The sequence below is a fragment of the Xyrauchen texanus genome, chromosome 2, assembly GCF_025860055.1.
Source record: "Xyrauchen texanus isolate HMW12.3.18 chromosome 2, RBS_HiC_50CHRs, whole genome shotgun sequence".
NCBI classification, from domain to species: Eukaryota; Metazoa; Chordata; class Actinopteri; order Cypriniformes; family Catostomidae; genus Xyrauchen; species Xyrauchen texanus.
In genome coordinates this window covers 39,838,467-39,846,495 of record NC_068277.1, presented here as the reverse complement: position 1 = coordinate 39,846,495, position 8,029 = coordinate 39,838,467, and positions in this window count along the sequence as shown.

The following is an 8,029-nucleotide window of genomic DNA, read 5'->3' as shown; positions in this document are numbered from 1 at the left end:
AGGCTTACAATCAAATTATCAAACCTACCTTAAAAAATAAAAATAAATAAATAAAAATATATCCATGGCCAACTCAAAATATTTTTTCGGTACAAAATCGGAATTTTCATTTCCGGTCATTTTTAATTATTATCTAAATGTCTTAGCTTATCTCCTACCTTAGTCAAAAAAAACAAAAAAAAAACTGTGAACTGTGAAGAAGATCCCTTGAAAACCCTCTTTTGACTAAATCCAAGTGGGACACTTTTTTTTTCCCCCTCTTAAACAAGCTAGACATGGGCCTGCACTTTAATATCGTTTATTTTAAGTATTTATTTTGTTTGCAACATAAAGATTGCATAAACATATTCACTTGTTAAATCAACTTAAATGATCAAATTAAAGTAGTTAATTCTAAAAATATCAGTATTAATATTTGTGTAAAACATTTTGTAAACACTGTTAAGTATTTTACTATACACTGTATATATTTATTCACACACTGAGTACTTTATTGGGAACACTGTGGTCCTAAAAAAGTGCCTGACATGGTCTTCTGTTGTTGTAGCTCATCCACCTCAAGGTTTGAGGATTGGTGCATTCTGAGATGTTTTTTGTTTTTGGCATCATTCAGAGTAAATTCTAGAGACTGTTGTGCATGAAAATCCTAGGAGGTCGTCAGTTACAGAAATACTCAAACCAGCTCGGCTGGCACCAGCAATCATGCCATGATCAAAATCAATGAGATCACATTTTTATCCCATTCTGATGGTTGATGTGAACATTAACTTAAGCTCCTGACCCATATCTACATGTTTTTATGCACTGCTGACACACAATTAGCTGATTAGATCATTGCATGAATAAGTAAATGTACAGGTGTTCTTAATGAAGTATATATATATATATATATATATATATATATATATATTCAGATAATTAAAATGTATTACATTCTTGTAGCAGAAGACTTAATCATTGATAAGACGATACAAAAAGCGGCTTTACAATACAATGTATTGTTTACTACCATATTATTGATCATAAGTCAATCATTGGCACACAGTTCACAGCAATCCATTTCACAAGTGAATTTGTCAATCAGTTCGAGATTTATTATGAGGGCTTGTTTAAGAGACCGTCAATCTACACCTGTGTCAGACATGCTTGTGTAGCGTCTTGATGTCACGAACGCTGGTGAAGGCGCCTCCTCCCTCAGCCGTCAGAGATCGCCTTCACCCGAATACTGATCATTTAAACTACATTTCCCTACTGCCCGCATACCTAGGTCTGATTAATCCACAGCTGTTTTGTGTTACCCTGCCCTATTTAACCATGCCTGTTTAATCCTTCTTTGCGAAGTCTTGTTAGCCCCGGTGACATTACCAAGCAAGTTAAACTCTGTCTATTTCTGTAGTTATTCAGTGTGCCAACCTAGCCTGTTACTTAGACCTTGCCCGTTTGCAGCCTGCCTTGTTTACCTCTTGCCTGTCTCGTACCACGATTGTTTGCAGCCTGCCTTGTTTACCACTTGCCTGTCTCGTACCACGATTGTTTGCTGCCTGCCCAGGCTGCCTGTTTTAGTTACGCTATTGCCTGCCTGTTATATTCTCTGTTTGCCTGCCCACGACCTTGCTTGTACGACTTGTGTTCTGCTATTCAATAAAGAACCGCAGATGGATCCCAACTTGCTGAGTCCTCGTTACAGAAGACTTCGCCACCCATCGATCCAGCGGTGATCTCTCGCATGTCCGAGGAACTCTCCACGCAAGCGAGCCTTCTGTCCGCACAGCAACATCAGCTCGGGCGGCTGACATCAGCCATTGAGGAGATAATGCGCGCCGTTCAAGCCTCGCAACATCCCATATCCGCGCCAGCACCCACGCCCGCGGCGGGCCAAGCCAGCCTAGCGGCCGCGCCATCTCTCCTCCGGTAACCGCGGCCAACCCCCGACTTGCACTCCCGGAGAAATTCGACGGAACACCCTCGAAGTGCAGGGGCTTTGTGATGCAGAGTTCCATCTTTCTGTCACAACAACCGGCTCTATATCCGACCGACGAGAGCAAGATCCTCTTCATCAGCTCAGTGCTGATGGGCAGAGCCCTCGACTGGGCGACCGCGATTTGGACGAACCAGGGTTATTCACAGTTCACCTTCGACTCATTCATGCAGGGTTTGATTGAAGTGTTTGACCATCCAGAAGGCGGCAAGAGCCCTGGGGAACAGCTCCTGGCACTCCGCCAGGGTAATCGTTCAGCGTCCGACTATGCTCTCACTTTTCGCACCCTCGCCACTCAAACCGGCTGGCTCGAGAGCACGCTCAAACTCCTCTTCCGCTAGGGGCTAAACTCGGAACTGCAGTCGGAGCTGGCATGTCGCGATGAGGGAGTTCCGTTGGACCAATTCATCTCGTTGGCGATCCGCGTGGACAACCTCATCCGCTCCAGACGACCAGCCAGGTGGTTCCTGCAGCCCGCTACAGCGCCTCAACAGCATGCTGTCCCAGAACCCATGCAACTAGACCGTACTCACCTGACCCAGGAAGAGAGAGAGCGCCGCCGCGCCCATCACCTCTGCCTATACTGCGGTTTAGCCGGCCACCTCCTGGCCAACTGCCCGACGCGACCGTCCGAACCACAACGACCCGGGGTGAGTTTGTTGCTTTCCTCAACCCTAACCGGGACCAGCCTAATGGTACCCAATAAGCTCCGTTGCCAGTCTTTTAGTGTAAACACCCACACTATGGTTGATTCAGGATCAGCAGGCAACTTATTACTGTAAGCAACATAACATATCCCTGACGGCCTGCTGTCCTCCCCTAACAGTGGCGGCGCTAGACGGACGTCCCTTGGGCTCAGGTAAGGTGAGTCACACCACCACCGACATCTTCCTGCAGGTGGGAGTGTTACACACTGAGACCATACACTTCCACGTTGTTACTTCCCCCAACCATCCAGTCTCCCCTGGCTCCGACTTCACAACCCACGCATCTCCTGGCGGGACAGCCAAATCGCGCAGTGGGGCTCCGAGTGCTCGGCAAAATTCTTGAGGACCATTCTTTCCACCACCGTGGGGACCACGAAGGTCCTGGGGTCGCCCGACCACTCCACCTAAATACCCCCTGCATATGTCGACTTGAGGGAGGCCTTCAGCAAGACCAAGGCATCCCAGCTCCCTCCTCACAGACCTTACGACTGCGCCATTGAGCTCAAGCCAGGAGCCACTCCACCCCGAGGTCGTATCTTCCCCCTGTCCGAACCCGAGTCCCTCGCCATGAAGACTTACATCGCAGAGGAACTGGCCAAGGGCTTCATCTGACCCTCCACCTCTCCGGCGGCAGCCGGGTTCTTCTTCGTTGGCAAGAAGGACGGCTCCCTCCGCCCGTGTATTGACTACCGAGGCCTGAACGATGTCACCGTCAAGTTCCGCTACCCCTTGCCACTTGTCCCCGCGGCCCTGGAACAACTAAGAAGCGCCAAAGTCTACACCAAACTGGACTTGCGGTGCGCCTACAACCTGATCCGTATTCGGGATGGGGACGAGTGGAAGACCACCTTTTCCACCACCAGCGGCCATTATGAATATTTGGTGATGCCGTTCGGATTGTCCAACAGTCCCTCCGTGTTCCAGTCTTTCGTCAACGAGGTGTTCAGAGACTTGCTCAATCGCTGCCTGATTGTGTACATCGACGACATCTTGATCTACTCCAACTCGCTCGAGGAACATATCTGTCACGTGAGAACGGTTCTCAAACGCCTGATCGCACACCAGCTATACGCCAAGGCAGAGAAGTGCGAGTTCCACTTGAAGTCGGTGACCTTTCTGAGGTATGTCATCAGCCCGGAGGGGGTGGCCATGGATGACAGCAAGGTGCGAGCCATCTTGGAATGGCCACAACCTGCCACAGTGAAGGAGCTCCAACGTTTTCTGGGGTTCGCAAACTTTTACCGCCGGTTCATCCGTAGCTTCAGTACTGTCGCCGCACCTCTGACCTCCATGTTGAGGGGGGGAGAACCAAGCTCCACTGGTCCGCCGATGCCCTCCAGGCCTTCGCCCGGCTTAAGGAGCGTTTTACCTCCGCTCCCATCCTGCATCATCCCAATTCTGACCTCCCTTTCGTGTTGGAGGTGGACGCGGACGCCTCGAACACTGGCATAGGGGCCATTCTCTCTCAACGCCAGGGAGACCCCCCGAAGTTGTTCCCCTGTGCCTTCTTCTCCCGCAAACTGTCTTCGGCCGAACAAAACTATGACGTCGGCAATCGGGAGCTCCTGGCCATGAAAGCTGCACTGGAGGAATGGCGCCACTGGCTGGAAGGTGCCAGACATCCATTCCAGGTCCTCACCGACCATCGAAACCTCAAATACCTCCGCTCCACCAAGAGACTCAACCCCAGGCAGGCCCGGTGGGCATTGTTCTTCACCCGGTTCAATTTCACCATTTCTTACCTCCCAGGGTCTAAGAACATCAAAGCTGACTCCCTCTCTCGGCAGCACGAAGCCACCTCCCAAAGTCCTTCGGCCGAACCGATCGTTCCCCCAGCACTGATTCTAGCCCCAGTCCAGTGGGATCTCATGTCTGACATTACCCAGGCCCATGCCTCAGCTCCGCCTCCACTTGAGTGTCCACTTGACCGGACCTTCGTGACCCCAGTCTCCGGGAGAGGACGCTCCACTGGGTGCATGACTCCCTGAACTCTGGTCATCCCGGCATCTCCGCCACCACGCGACTTCTAAGGAACCGCTTCTGGTGGGAGACATTACCCGAAGATGCCGCCGACTTTGTTAAAAGATGCCACGCCTGCAACTTAACCAAATCCCCGAAACAAGCACCGGCCGGCCTGCTACTACCACTGCCCGTACCCCAGCGCCCCTGGTCACACATTGCAGTAGACTTTGTCACCGACCTACCCAGCTCCCAAGGAAACACCACCATTCTCACGGTCATAGACCGGTTTTCTAAGGCTTGTCGCCTAATACCCCTACCCAAACTGCCCACAGTACGCTGAGCACCTGTTTCAGTACGTGTTCCGCTTCTACGGGCTGCCAGAGGACATTGTCTCCGACCGGGGGCCCCAGTTCACCTCCCGGGTATGGAAAGCTTTCTTCCGCCTCCTCGAAGTCAACCTAAGCTTTACTTCAGGATACCACCCCCAGCCCAATGGGCAGACGGAGAGACTCAACCAGGAGATCATCAGGTTCTTACGCACCTACTGCCACCACAACCAGTCTGACTGGAGCAGATTCCTTCCTTGGGCCGAATACGCCCAGAACTCCCTGCTCAAACCGTCTACCAACCTGACCCCCTTCCAGTGCATCCTGGGTTACCAACCCCCTCTTTTCCGGCGAACCCTCACAGCCGGGACGGCTGTAAACGACTGGCTTCAGCGCAGTGAGGCAGTGTGGGAACAGGCCCACGTCCACCTACAACGGGCCATGAACGGCTCCAAGATACAAGCGGACCACCACCGCCGTCCCGGCCCTGACTACGCTCCAGGCCAATGGGTTTGGCTTTCCACCCGAGACCTCCGTCTCCGCCTACCTTGCAAGAAGCTCAGTCCTAGGTATGTGGGTCCCTTTAAGATTTTAAGAAAAATTAATCCAGTAACCTTTCGTTTACAACTCCCCGCTAATTATCGTATCTCTCCCACTTTCCATGTCTCCCTATTGAAACCGGCTGATGATCCGAGGGCTGAAGAGGAGGTGACCCACGGCCCCCCTCGCCTAGTAGTGGGCGGCGAAGAAGCCTTCCTGGTGCGAAGTCTGCTTGACTCCAGGCATCTCCGAGGTCAGATCCAATACCTGGTGGACTGGGGTCGACGCCGGCGACATCTTCGACCCAAACCTCATCGCAGAGTTCCATCGGGTCAACCCGGAGAGACCAGCCCCTCAACCTCGGGGAAGACCTCGACGCAGGTCGCGTCTTCGCGTCAGGAGCCGCTCACAGGGGGCTATGTCATGAACGCCGGTGAAGGCGCCTCCTCCCTCAGCCATCAGAGATCGCCTTCACCCGGATACTGATCATTTAAACTACATTTCCCTACTGCCCGCATACCTAGGTCTGATTAATCCCCAGCTGTTTTGTGTTACCCTGCCCTATTTAACCATGCCTGTTTAATCCTTCTTTGCGAAGTCTTGTTAGCCCCGGCGACATTACCAAGCAAGTTAAACTCTGTCTATTTCTCTAGTTATTCAGTGTGCCAACCTAGCCTGTTACTTAGACCTTGCCCGTTTGCAGCCTGCCTTGTTTACCTCTTGCCTGTCTCGTACCACGATTGTTTGCAGCCTGCCTTGTTAACCTCTTGCCTGTCTCGTACCACGATTGTTTGCTGCCTGCCCAGGCTGCCTGTTCTAGTTACGCTATTGCCTGCCTGTTATATTCTCTGTTTGCCTGCCCACGACCTTGCTTGTATGACTTGTGTTCTGCTATTCAATAAAGAACCGCAGATGGATCCCAACTTGCCTGAGTCCTCGTTACACTTGGGTGTGTTGCATCATAAACATAAAATGTTTAGATCACTGTTTCAATTTAAATATAGTTTAATACTCAATCGTTAAACACATCTTGAGATCCCTTAGATCGCATTTGCGCTCCTTCGAGTGTTTTGAACACAAGAACGTAACGCATGTTTATGTTTTTCTGCTGCTCAAGGGTGTTTTTCTTCAATGTATAAACTGTGTGTTGCCACACAGCTGAAAATTCACTTATTGCGTACATTTTTTTGTAAAATTAATCGCACTGAATTAACGCGTTAAATCGACAGCCCTAATATATATATGTATGTATGTATGTATATGTGTGTGTGTGTGTTTTACCATTGCTTTTCCCACTGGTGTTCATGAAATGAGCTCTGCCATGCATACCGATGCCACTTTACCCTTTGTCCTACTTTAACCATATTCACCCTAATGAACTCATGTTTTACAGATAGAATTTATTCAGGGATGTGATACAAAGTACATATCCAAATATGAACAAGGATTGCTCACTCAATATTTTGCCCTCATGTCATTCCAAAAAAAAAAAAATCCTTTTCGAGAAGCACAATAGGAGACATTCAGCTGAATGCCCAAGCTGCTTTTTCCAACAAAAGGGCTGGGGCTGTCCATCTCTGAGCTCCATTAAAGTAGTCCATTTTACTCATGTACTGCATTTCAAGATTTAGAAGGTCATACAATAGCTTTGTGTGAAGAACAGACCAATATATTGAGGGCCTGGGTAGCTCAACAAGTAAAGATGCTGACTACCACACCTGGAGTCATGAATTCGAATCCAGGGCATGCTGAGTGTCTCCAGCTAGGTCTCCTGAGCAACCAAATTGGCCCGGTTGCTAGGGTGGGTAGAGTCACATTGGGTTAACAACCTTGTGGTCACTATAATGTGGTTCTCACTCTCGGTGGGGTGCGTGGTGAGTTGTGTGTGAATGCTGCACAGAATAGTGTGAAGCCTCCACACGCGTTACATCTCCGTGGTAACGCACACATCAAGCCACGTGATAAGATGCGCGGATTAACGGTCTCAGACGCGGAGGCAACTGAGATTCGTCCTCCACCACCCAGATTGAGGCGAGTCACTACGCCATCACAAGGACGTAAAGAGCATTGGGAATTGGGCATTCCAAATTGGGGAGAAAATGGGAGAAAAAAAAAGAACAGACCAAAATTGCAAATGTTGCACTAATTGCACTGTAAAAATCTTAAAAAAATGACTGTGATTGGTTCTTACTTACAAACACTGAGAAAAGTAACAGAGACCATGTTGCAGGCTGTCAACATGCCACTTCTTCATAACAGCGATGTAAATTAAATGCACTGCACTGAATCGTGAACATTCATATTTATTGGTACCTATGGCAATTAAAAACAAACAGCAACAAAAAACAAAAGATTACATGATGCCCCCCGGACGTGGTGCCCTTGGGCATGTGCCCAACTGCTGATATGGTTAAATTGGCCCTGCTGAGTATGAACTCAAAATAGAAGGACATTATCAAATTGAAACATTTTTATTATACAAATTAGGCTATCACAACTTGCGTTTTTTGAAACAA